General features: G+C 37.2%; 1 protein-coding gene across 1 annotated transcript in view; it reads left to right on the top strand.

Annotated features, from left to right (window-relative positions):
* Positions 1-13,937, top strand: part of HTR2C (5-hydroxytryptamine receptor 2C) — a 139,423-nt gene that overhangs the window by 47,395 nt on the left and 78,091 nt on the right. The gene's annotated exons all lie outside the window — the stretch shown is intronic.

The following is a 13,937-nucleotide window of genomic DNA, read 5'->3' as shown; positions in this document are numbered from 1 at the left end:
AATTTATACTCAAATTGCTTAATTAAAATATAGGTACTATAAATGGGAAAAAGAGGTTTGAAAGTAATGAAAGTGCCCAAGGACCAATTTCATCTTTTCATAATTTTCCCCAGACCCCCTTCTACATATATTTTAGAGGATTAATATGCTAATGTTTATAGAATCCCTTAAAGTCTTTGGATAATGAAAGATATTTAAGTAGTACAATGACAATAGAAATATAGCAAAATATCCAAAGAACATACAGATGTCACATATAAATATGGAATACTCATATTGGGGAAACCCTTACATATTTCCTCTTTACCTTTACATGACATTTCTCGTCACTTTAATCATGACAATATCTGCCTTATGGAAAAAAAAGTCATGATAATATTCCCATTGCAGGCATTCATTACGAAGATTTAATTCACGGAGAAATATATCAGCATATTAAATCTACAGTTTGTCTATCAAGGCTAAATGTTTTATGTCACTATATTTCTAAATGCATAGTCTGAATAGAATATAGGAGAGGAGTTATTGCAGGAAGCTTCTTCATGGGAACATTTTTGCTTTCTGGAAAGCTACTACTTGCTCCCAGCATGAGCCTTCGTTAGTCATTTACATGGAATCTATTTATTAACAACCACCGGTTCATGCCCCAAACATTCAAGGTTCCTCATGGCAAAACAACCATTTCTTCCTAGGGTCACTTTTTTCCCTACTGTCTCTATGCAGCCACAATTTTTGAGATATTTTTAGTCCCACTACCTTCTCTTATGTCCCTTAGTATTCTGTGAATGGTTATTTACTCACCTAAACTGCTTTTCTGTAGAAATCATTATCTAGAGTGGTAGCCATCCCGAAACTCTATGACTCCTTCCTTGGTTACCCCAATTTTGTTCCCCATCCCTTATACGGGTTATACACTTAACAAACCTACATTATGAAAACCGGGCCATATTCTATGAAGACACTGTCTAGTAGCTAAGACGGATCCAGAATGTTTAAAGAGAATGATGAAAATGCCATCTTAAGCCCAAATAAACTGTTAGTGAATTGAAGTAGCTGATACTAATTTCCAATCTTCCCAAGTAATGCTGGCTTATAAATTGAATTATTATGCTAAAGAGTGGATATTTTGTTAAATAAAAGTAAAAAACAAACAGTACAATAAGTATTTGAATATTTTTACCAGACAAAATGTCCTTTGATATTTAAGTTTATGATTAACTTTTTTAAACATACTGCAGACTTAGGAAGTCAAAAAGGTCTTTATAGTTTCATCTAATTAAATCCTCTGCAGTCATAAAAGGTCATGCCACCCCATAGATGAAAATCTACCCAAAATCCATCATACACATCCAAAATATATTTCACAATCTCCTTTATTAATGCATGCAAACATTAAAACTACAACCTCGATGATTAAATAATGTCAGAAACAGACTCAAGAAATAAGGATTTCGAGAGGGCTCGCACCAGGGGGTGCTTCCCAGAGCTTCTGCTGCTAGTGTCCTTGTCCTCGCGGTGGGACACAGCCACCCCCCGCCTCTGCAGGAGACCCTCCAACACTAGCAGGAAGTTTACAAGTTCGCTACTAGCTAAGCAAGGAAGAAACCCATGTATTCACCATTTATACAGAGAACTTTGCCAACAGAAGACTGAACCACCTGAAGATTAACTGAGAGGGCAGAGGGCTTACCATTCAGATGGATCAGCATCTCTGACTCAGTTATAACTTCTCCTCAGAGGCTGAGTTCAGGGCTATCAGGTCCCTCACCTTGGGCAAAGTCACAGAGAATCATGGATTGTATTCTGAAGTTGCTAAAGCAAACATCCTGAGTTATGTTGGCTGTCTGGCTTCAGTCCAATACAACCACATAGCACCACTGAAGGCAGCCCTGTGCCATGCCACCACCGCACCTGTAACCATCCAAGGGATCCTGACAGAATCCAGCTGTGGCTCGATGATGGATTCGGATGTGAGTGCAGTGACTACAGTGCATTCTTCATCAGATCTTTTTGAGAAGACAGATGAGCGGGAACCACTCACCAATGCAGTGCAAAGTGACTCGGCTCTCATCGGAGGAGTAATAGCAGTGATGATATTCATCATCTTCTCCAACACCGGCACCATGAGCCACTTCCTTTACCAGCATAAGCAGTCACATCATACCAACCAGATGAAGGACAAGGAATATCCGGAAAATTTGGACAGTTCCTTTAGAAATGACACTGATTTTCAAAACACAGTGAGCGAATGTAAGCAGGAATATTTCATCTGAAAAACTGCAGGGCCACATCATACTCTTTCTTTGTTGTTCATTTTTGGTTTCTCCTTCTCCTCTTTCTCCTATTTTTTCATTTTGCTCATTCTCTTTCTCTGTTTTCCTTTTATTTTTGAAACATACCTGCATTCACCACAGCATCTACCCCCTCGAACCAGCCCAGAATACCAGGCAGCTATGGCCACTGCCTTCCTCTGTGACAAACTTATCATGGTGAAAATGATCGTTCAAGAGACTGATTACTTTAGACAAGGAAGAGACACATGTGTGCACATGTCCATATTCAGTTCCATACTTCCACTTTCTAAGATGCTGCCTTCAGTTCTGCAACCATTCAGTCTTGCAGGCTTACCTTGAACCTGAGCTCTGTGACTTCAGCATGAAACGGTCATCCGCAACACCCTCCCCCGTTTCATGTCCACCCCGACCAGGGAACTCAGGGTACTAAAAGATGCTAGGGCCTGGTTTGTGTCAGTGGCACTTTAAAAGGAACAAGAGAGGTTTGTTGTGTGTTAATTTTCCCCCCACAGGAAGCCCATTACCCTAACTCATCATCATTGTTCACTCTGACTCATCCCCTGAGTATTTTCAAATATAGGATACCTGATAGTCGTGAGCTATTGCTTTGTTCCTTTCTTACCACTCTCTCCCGGGGATGACACTTCAGAGCAGCACACAATAGCATAAACCTAGGGGAAGCATGGAAAATAGTCTCTTGAAACTAGGAGGTAAAAAGAAAGCTGCTAGGAAGTAGATGTCCTATAACTTAAAAAATGCCTCTTCCAGTTTTGTGGGAAATGCTAGCTAGGATATTCCCGGGATTATTATACTGATATATATATATATCATTATATATATATTGTAATATATATTATTATACAGTATAATATATATATTATACTAATTCCTGGTATTATTATACTGATCTATATATATCATTATATATATGTTGTAATATATATTATTATACAGTATAATATATATATTATACTAATTCCTGGTATTATTATACTGATATATATATATATATATATATATATATCGTTGCTGCAGCAAAAAGCAATTCAAATAAAAGTCTAAATTAGCACTTGGTTCCATGAAAGAGCTTAAACCATCTTAACTCAGCTTTAAACAAAAACAAAAAAAAAGCAAAACAGACAAACAAACAAAAAAACTGCATGAAAGCAAAGAAATACCAAACAGAATTCTTTCCTTCCCTCCACTCACTAAAGATCTGGTGAAGAAAGTAAACACAGGTTTCACATTTTAGAATAGACATAATAATCCACGTCTGTCCACTGAGCCATTTCTCTAGGAGGTTTAGGATGAACTGATGTATGAGGCATTCTGACTAGCTCCAGGGATCTCCCACTGCTTAATTTGAGAGGAGCCTTTAAGTTCCACAGCACATCACATTTTCAAATCCACTTCATCCTATGTATATAAAGGCTCCCACACACTTCCTCCTGCAGGCATAAACTCCCAGGCGAGTCAGTGACACATTTCAGGGTATTTGCCCCTTTTGACACCAAAACATCCATGAAACACAGTCGTTCCTTCAAGAAGTTATCTTGAGCTCATGCACGAGGTGGTGGTACAAATCCTGGTGATTTTGCTGTAGTGATATTCCTCACTCTTTGCCTCTGGTCCAGCTTCAGGAAAAAGATGAGGGGGAAAGGATATAAATGCTCCAGTAGGCTGGGAATGCGAATAGAATGGTCCACAGATGTGGAAAGTACTTGCTGATTCCCTTTACAAGACATCCCATCTTGTTCTCCGTGTATCTGTCGCTTCTGACTATTTAACACTTTCCTGCATGATAAGGCTCACAGGAGGAATTCCTCAGCTTCACCCCATTTCAGGTCTATTCCAGGCTTTTCTTTCAGTGTCAGAGCACGTGGGGTAAGGATTTCGTCTGTAATCATATTTCTCAACTTGAAGATGTTGTTCCAAATACACCCTCTCCTTTAAAAAAAAAAAATTAAGGATTTGTAAACTCTTGACGACAAGTTGGTGGAGGAGGCCCATTAATACTGTCATAAACTTCTTCCAGGGTAGGATAAAATAGTCGAGCAAAAAATGCTATCCCCATCCTGGAGACTGGTTCATCAGATTGAATCCAAATTCACAAATCTGAAGTGCCAAATTACAGTTCAAACATGGAGCATCTGGACAGTCCACGGAAGCTTTTTGTGCTGGTAGTTATGTAACTTCAGGTGTTTTTGCTAGTCTTGATATTCACTCTCGAGAGAAGATACCACAGGAGAAGATTTTAATGCAGAGGAATCTAGACCTGAGATGAGATATGGAAGACCAAAAGTAGATATTCTGCTTCCACACAAGCTATGTCATTCCAGAATGACAAGTTATGTCTCTACCAAAGACCTTTTTCTGTAGCAAGAATGTTGGAAAACCTAGGTACCAGGAACCTATGCAGCGAGACCAGCTGCTAAGCAGCTCGGCCACAGAGGGCAAGAGCTGGTTGTTAGAAGCTCCTAGTACACTACTAGGTCTGTCTCTCAGTGGTCCAGAATCTGGGTGGGGCTTATTATGTCAATAATCGGGAATTGTGACACCACAGAACACGTAGAGACTGACATCTGTGTTATTAACTGAGCTATGTGAAACATTACATTACAAACAAACATTACTAAGGCAGACTGTAACTTCAAGAAGTTTACAGTATACCAGAAGAGATAAAAAGAAAAATACAGCAAAATATAGATATTAAGATACAGATGTACTCAGGGTACCATGGGAAGATATAGGAAGGAATAATTAACTCTGTATGTTAATTACTAAAACTAAACTAAACTACTAAACTCTGCAGTTTTAGAAAGGGCTTCCCAAATGAAGTACTGTCACAGCTCGGTCTTTAATTATGTGTAGGAGTTTGTCTAGTGGACCAGGAAAAGGATTTGAAGAAGGGGTATTTTACAGATGTCATTCTAGGCATTCCAGTCCTTTCTCTAACTAAAATAAAGTTTTACTTATCCTTGCCAGGTTTTCCAGATGTACATTCAAAATGTACAAAGGTATGGGAAAATGAAAGTGGAAGAATGGCTAGAGGTGGGATTGGAGTAAAAAGCAAAATATTAGATCTCAGAGAAATAATTCTTCATGACATAGGTATGACCTCTTTACTTAGGTTTTATACTTGATGGGATGAGGAAATATCTGGGCAAGAACACTTGTAAACCACAACTAATGTTGTATTTCTTAGAAAGTTAAGCAAAATTAACTATTTAATGACATCCTATAGATTTATTTTTATAATGCATGTAATATTCTTAGTGACTTTCCTGTGAAGTCGTGGAACCTAAAACTATACCTAGTGTGTACCTAGCCAGTGCTACAAATTTGTAGGACAACAGACCATTTTATATGATTAATTAGCAGGAAGTTAAAGTGTGACTTGAGTACTAAGAATATACAGTAATATTAGGTAATCAACATCTAAAATGTTATGCAGGTATTAATACCATGACAATATAATAACAAAACATAAATTCTCTTCATCCAAAATGAAGCCATGCATTGTTCAAATTACCGGCTAAAAGAAATCTTGTGTTCATCAAGTTCCACAAAGAAAATTATATAATAAATAGTATTCTGTTTTGTAAACAGTCCTTTCCCTAACTAAAATAAAGTTTTACTTATCCTTGCCAGGTTTTCCAGAGAATACAGTCAGCCCTTTGTATCTGCGGGTTCTTCATCTGCAGATTCAACCAACCACAGGTCAAAAATTTAAAAAAAAAAAAAAAAATTTCCAGAAAATTCCAAAAAGCAAAACTTGAATTTGCCACACAGCTGCAACTAGTTACATAGCAATTACATTGTATTTATAACTATTTACATAGCAATTACATTGTATTAGGTATTATAAGTAAACTAGATATGATTTATGCATTCGGGAGGATTATATGCAAACACTACACCATTTTATGTAAGGGACTTGAGCTTCTGCCCAGAGTCCTGGAACCAATCTGAACCCCACCCCCAATACCGAGGAATGACTGTGTTAACTAGTAGAGTGCTTTTTCTGTAAGCCTTTCATTTTTATCTGCTTCTACTTAATAGCACTGCCCTATTTTGGGCTATTTGACCATGAATTTCCATTCTGTCTCCTTTCAAAATCAATATGTAATGTTTAGGAGGGCTAAAGAGATATTCAGATGATGACTTGAAAAAGATATTCTACATCAGGCAATCAGGCTCACCTTTCTCCTTGATACTTTTCCGCAACACTAAGCTAAAACTAAAAGAATAGCTTTTACCTTAAAGTACCTTAAAGTATCAGAAGAGGTAAAAATGCTGGAAACTGGTCTTAGCATTTCACACAAGTCCTATAAAATCAAACAAAAAGAAATGTAAAACCCCAGCAGAAATTAATAAAGAGTATTGGATGCATGGTAGAACTTTTAAATGTTTATAAAAACTACAATGATGTGACTAGAATGAGAAACAATACTAAAGTTTGTCAACCCAAATGACCACAAACTATAAAGAGGCCAAAAGGCAGTTTATCTGGGGCCTTAGAATTGCTATTCTGGGATCACAGATTCCAGAGGAACACAGAATAGTGTCCCATCAGAGGAAATGGATAGGGGTTTTTACGGGAAAAAGCTGGAAGCTCATGCAGTCTTACACAAGTTGTTTCCCAAGAATTTGGATTGGAGGATAAATTTGTTCTATAAATACAATTGGGTTATTGAGTATATCTCATCTATTACTACGGAAAGGTATGTTTTCTCTAGTTCAGAAAAAGTACAGTTCTCAGCATTTTTCTTTCCTTTTGGCAACTCAGCAACTATTCAGCAGTTTTATTTAGACTGTTCAGCAAAAGTTCAGCACAAGCAGTGAACATGGAGGTCCTCAGGGCACGTCTCAGTCATTCCTGACCTTGCTCCTTTCACATGTTCAACCTAAGTTCTATCTCCTCAGTTAGGATGGAAAAGTGGTAAAAGGAGATCTTGACTCACTCTCAGTCTTGCTTTCCAACTTCCTGATACGACAAGGGAAGCTGGAAGACTAGAAAATCTGCATTAATCTAAAAAACTTTCTGCTTTATTACAAAGTGAATCAGATGTATATGTATGACTGATTCACTTTGTTATAAAGCAGAAACTAATAAAATGAATAAATAAATAAATAAATAAATAAATAAATAAATAAAATAAAAAACTAGCAGTAGAGTAAGTACAGAATACTATACAGTTGGCGTATATATGCCAAATGTGGGAATAAATATTTTTTAAAGCACATTACTGTAAATTCACAGAGTCACATGATTTTTACAGCTACTCTTATAATTTGATAAAAATTAAGAGCGGGTCTACTGTAATCAACTTCTTACATCTCAATATAAAGTTCTTCCTTCCAGCTCTTTAACGCCTTCATCCACAAATATTGTGTTCTATGACATCATTGCAGATCTCCTTGACTTTTTGTCCAACTCTCTTGCTTCCTCTAAACTTCACTTTCTTCCCTTTCCAGCTTTCTCTGAGAAGACTTATATTATAAACCTGGGGAGAGTTAAGTTTATCATACTCAGTATTTCCAGAATATCATGTGCACTACCTCTGTCATGGCACTTAACGCATTGTAGTGAAATTTTTGTTTGCATGTTTGTCTCTCCATTATGCAGTGAATTCCTAGTTATTAACACAGAAAAATTTTCAATGAAACACAATACAAATTGAATTAACAGGGTGAAGTCATGGCTTTTAATATGCATATTCAAATCCAAATTATCAACTGCATCACTTTCAGTGTTAATATCACCAAACCTCAGGGGTTTTTGGCTTTGATCTATAACTAATTTATGAGGTTATTGTGATGCATAAATGATATAATCTGTAAAGTTTCCTGGAAAAAAACATATACCTAACTAATGCTAGTTTCTTTTTATCTAATGAATTTAAAGATTTTAAAACATATTATGAAATATATAAATATGGCATTGTGATAGGTTAAACACAATAAACTATAATTAATCCTGGTAGAGCCTGAAAATCATTTAATAAACTTCAATGCATATTTCTGATAAACATTTTTCAAAGATGGAAATAGAAAAGTCATTTCTTAATATATTCTAAGTCAACAGTCAGTATAATAATAATGTGTGGATGTAGGATTAAACATATAAAAACATTTTTTAAAAAGTTAAAAGTACAGCAATAGGTCATACTATTTATGATAGATGAGACATCAAAATCAATGATAAAAGAAAACATGTTAGATAAATTTAGACCCTCGCCTCATTTCACACATGAAAATAAATTCTAGGAAGTTTAAAAAGTTGACTATTTAAAACCTGTCCAAGTAAACACAAGAAGAAATTGAAAAGGATATTTAGCCAACTATTGGATATTTACCTAACATCTAAGATGAAGAAACCATAGGTGATTACACAAATGAGAAGACTGAGAGATTTGGCTACATAAAAACAACATTTCTGACTACGGAAACATTTTTTTTTAATGTAAAGTAGAACAGAACTAATTATCAGAGAAATGCAAATCAAAACTACAATCAGGTATCACCTCACACTGGTCAGAATGGCTATCATCAAAAAGACTACAAACAATAAATGCTGGAGAGGGTGTGGAGAAAAGGGAACCCTCTTGCACTGTTGCTGGAAATGTAAATTGGTACAACCACTAGGGAGAACAGTATGGAGGTTCCTTTAAAAACTAAAAATAGAACTACCATATGATGCAGCAATCCCAATCCTGGGCAGATATCCGGAGAAACCATAAATCGAAAAGATACATGCACCCCAATGTTCACTGCAGCACTATTTACAATAGCCAAGACATGGTAGCAAACTAAATGTCCTTTGCCAGAGGAACGGATAAAGATGTGGTATATATATATATATACAATTGAATATTCCTCAGCCATAAAAAAAAGAACAGAATAATGCCATTTGCAGCAACAGAGATAGACCTAGAGATTATCATATTAAGTGAAGTAAGTCAGAGAATGACAAATACATATCACTCACATGTGGAATCTAATTTTAAAAATGATACAAGTGAACTTATTTACAAAAGAGAAACAGACTTACATATATCAAAAACAAACTTATGGTTACCAAAAGGGAAACATCGTGGGGGGGGGATAAATCAGGAGCTTGGGACTAACATACACACACCACTATATATAAGATAGATAAGCAACAAGGAGCTACTGTATAGCACAGGGAACTCTACTCAATATTCTGTGATAACCTATATGAGAAAAGAATATGTAAAAGAATGAATATATGCATATGTATAACTGAATCACTTTGCTGTACATTTGAAACTAACACAACATTGTAAATCAACTATACTCCAATAAAATTTTTTTTAAAATGTAAAGTAGACTGGGATAAAATAATTGCAGCAAGAAACAAACATAAGCAAAATTACAAGATAAAGCAATGACTGACATAAAATACTTGTCTCAAATATTTAACAATTGTGTTAAAATACTATATTATAAAATATACCTATAGGTTTATTTAGAAGAACAGTGTATAATGCATCCCCTAGATACTGGGAAATGAGTATGAACATGATGTTTCCATATTCTCATTCATACTTCTGTTCAAAATCACCATTTCCATTCTGTATATTAGTAATATGATCTCAGTGCGCAAAATTTTCTACAATTTCTAAACTGTGTGAGATTTTAAAATTTTAAGATGTGTTTATAACACAAAAATTATATGTGGATATCAGCCTTTAGTCCTTCCAAAATTCTCTCTTCCTTAAAAGCAACAAGAAATTTTACAAAAATTGTCAGAATCAACTAATTCAGGACTCTGGAAGTTACTTAAAAGCTCAAAGCAATCCAGGGAGTGTTTATTCAAAAAAAAAAATGACTGAATTTTGGTAAGAACAGCACTCTCTGTAGCATTTTAACTTGCCCTATTTCATTACCCGTCTCAGGCTCCGGGGTAGCCTTGAAAACCAAGAGCCTGCAATCTCAGTGCAAACTAGCAGCGCAATACCTACCAGAGGGAACAGAGTTAGCACACTCCTTCAGAGCCTCATTTCCAGACAATTGTCATTATTTGACATGTCTGGTGGTCTCTTGTAAGAATTAACACCAACTCTTCAAAAACTTTTTCAAAAATTTTTTTAAAAAGAGGAATTCTTCCCTACTCTTTTTATGAGACTGATAATATCCTGATACCAAAACCAGACAAAAACAGCATAAGGGAAAAAAATATAAATCAATATCCTGTATGAACACAGATGCAAACATCCTCAACAAAATAGTAGCAAGTATATGAAAAAGGTTGGACATCAATAAAATGGGTATTATCCCAGAAATGCAAAGTTGGGGCAGGGCGCTCAGGCGGTCCTGCGGATCTCTCTTTTGCTTCAACAGTGTTTGGGCAAAACAGACCCAGGGACGCCCCTTGCTCCTGCCTCCAACCACCCTCCAACTTTTTTCCACTCGCAACTTTCGGAATCAGGCACTCAGCCATCCTCAGCTTTCGGCACCAGCCAACGCCATTTTTTTTTTTTTTTTTTTTTTTTTTGCGGTACGCAGGTCTCTTACTGCTGTGGCCTCTCCCGCTGCGGAGCACAGGCTCCGGACGCACAGGCTCAGCGGCCATGGCTCACGGGCCCAGCCGCTCCGCGGCATGTGGAATCTTCCCGGACAGGGGCACAAAACCTACGTCCCCTGCATCGGCAGGTGGACTCCCAACCACTGCGCCACCAGGGAAGCCCCAGCCAACGCCATTTTTTGAGCTTAACTCCGTATTACCGATCAACCATGAGCTCCCAGATTCCTCAGAATTATTCCACTGAGGTAGAGGCTGCCATCAACCGCCCATGCATGTGGGTCCTCCTACACCTACCTCTCTCTGGGCTTCTATTTCCACCACGAGGATGTGGCTCTGGAGAGCGTGGGCCACTTTTTCTGCGAATTGGCCAAGGAGAAGCACGAGGGCGCCCAACGTCTCTTAAAGATGCAAAACCAGTGCAGCAGCCGCACCCTCCTCCAGGAGCACAGAAGCCGTCCCAAGATGAGTGGGGTAAAACCCAGGACGCTATGGAAGCCGCCATTCTCATGGAGAAAAACCTGAGACAGGCCCTTGCGGGCCCGCAGGCCCTGGATTCTGCCCACGCAGACACACACCCCTGTGACTTCCTGGAGAGCCGCTTCCTGCAGGAGCAGCTGAAACTCATCAAGCAGATGGCGACCACCTGACTAACCTCCGCAGGCTGGCTGGTCCCAGGCTGGGCTCGGCCAGTATCTTTGAAAAGCTCACCCTCAAGCACAACTAGGAGCCTCCAGAGCTCAGAGGCCTTTGAGGAGCCCCCCTGGTGTCAGGGCTTCTGTCTGGAGCCCGTCTTTGCAGCCACTAGGCAGCTTTTTTTTTTTTTTTTTTTTTTCGGTATGCGTGCCTCTCACTGCTGTGGCCTCTCCTGTTGCAGAGCACAGGCTCCAGACGCGCAGGCTCAGCGGCTACGGCTCACGGGCCTAGCCGTTCCGCGGCATGTGGGATCTTCCTGGACCGGGGCACGAACCCGTGGCCCGTGCATCGGCAGGCGGACTCTCAACCACTGCACCACCAGGGAAGCCCTAGGCAGCTTTTTAAACACCCTGGGGCCCTCTCCCAAGCCTTGGACCAAATGGAAACAATAAAGCTTTCTGCAGCCAAAAAAAAAAAAAGCAAAGTTGGTTCAACCTGTGAAAATCAATCAGTATAATGCCCCTTATTAATGGAATAAAGGGGAAAACACTACCTGATTACCTTAATAGACTCAAAAAAGCATTTGACAAAATCCAACCCATTTTGTGATAAAAACAGATATGTGGAATCTAGAATAATGGTACCGATGAACCGGTTTGCAAGGCAGAAATAGAGACACAGATGTAGAGAACAAATGTATGGACACCAAGGGGGGAAAGCTGGACGGGGTGGGGGGTGTTGGTGGGATGAATTGGGAGATTGGGATTGACATATATACACTAACGTATAAAATACATAACTAATAAGAACCTGCTGTATAAAAAAATAAAATAAAATTCAAAAAAGTATTTAGCTCTGAAACAAAAAAAAATGATATTTTAAGAATAAAGTTGTATTACTAAAAAAAATAATAATAATCATGTCCATCAATCCTCAACCACACCTCAGTTCCCCCTTCATAGCCCTTGAGGTCAGGTGTTGGCTAACTACATCCATGTGCCAAATCCTGCAGACTACTGATATTGATAAATAAAGTTTTCTCGGGATACAGTCACACCCATTCTTTCAAGGATTGCCTATGGCTGCTTTCAACCCACAAAAGTAGAGTTGAGTAGCTGCGAAGACTAATATATATATTACTTAGCCCTTTACAGAAAATGTTTGCCATTCTCTGGTTTAAGATACCGTTTGAAAATCCCAAGTTTTTCCTTGTTTGTTTTTTGGTTTTGTTTTGTTTTTCCATTGGCTTTCTTCTCTCTTAATTGCTGCATGTGAAAAAAAATAAAATGCCCTTCTACTCCATGTGTGCTTTTCTTTTGTCCAGTTAATTTATATAATTAGTTTTTCATCTTATAATATCTCTCACTATACTATAAAATCATGAGAACAAGTATAATGTTTGCCTTCTGTATCATTATCTCCATCTACCTACTATATATTAAGAACTTAATATTTATTAAATACATAAATCAATGCCACATCAGTAAAACACCTTAAACTTATTTTGGAACAAGGAAGAGAATAACTCCATAAATTAATAAAATATACCAGTTCTCCTAAAATTCATTTCAATATATTTCTACCATATTAACAATTCCTACTAATAATTTGAGTAACATATTACTCTGAAAAGAACATGCCTATTATACAATGTAGTAGTTACTTCAATACTTGGCTCCTGAAACATCGTCACTGGTTTCGTGGGGTTTTTTGTTTTGATTATTTTTACATTTAACCTAATTTTATTCATGCTTGCCTTGGGATGGGGAATAGGTCATTCAGTAAAAGCATATAGTAGAAACAAAATATGTCTTATCATGTACAACTTTTAAACTACAATAATTAAGTACCTTAATTACTTCCATGCACACACATCTAACATTACAGTTTTCTTTTTAAATAAACACAATTAAGACTTCTAGGAGCATTTTGTAATAAAATAATTCCTAATTTTTCTTTGTAGATAGATGAAGTACCTCCAAAATACAAATTCTTATACACAGTGAGCGCTTTACTTAAAATGAATACTTAAGTAAATTAAGTACATGGACAGCCTTAGGATAAGCTTACATATATTCAGCTAAGTAGACAACAAACCATAGTGTCAAATAGAAAAAGAGTATTTGCAAATAAATTTCAAAAACTAAGTTAACTTTTTAGAATTAAATATAGAAAATATATTGATTTGCTAAAATAAATAAGATGTGATGTAGTAACACTTCACTATAAAGAATGCATACCAGAACATTTATAAACGGTGAGTGAATCTTATTAAGAATACTGCAATAAACGCTGGCTAAATAGAAGTGCATATTGTGAAGCACTATGGGTAGTATATGTTTTGCCACATACTTCTGTTACCTTGAGGTAGATAACACATGTGTACCAAATTCATCATTCATTTTCAGTTGCTGCTGGTATCATGTGTTTTTAAGAAATGTGTTCAGTATGAAAAACTT

The sequence above is a fragment of the Mesoplodon densirostris genome, chromosome X (genome assembly GCF_025265405.1).
Source record: "Mesoplodon densirostris isolate mMesDen1 chromosome X, mMesDen1 primary haplotype, whole genome shotgun sequence".
Classification (NCBI taxonomy): domain Eukaryota; kingdom Metazoa; phylum Chordata; class Mammalia; order Artiodactyla; family Ziphiidae; genus Mesoplodon; species Mesoplodon densirostris.
Note: the sequence above shows the minus strand (reverse complement) of the source record. Positions and strands in the feature narration are given on the sequence as shown.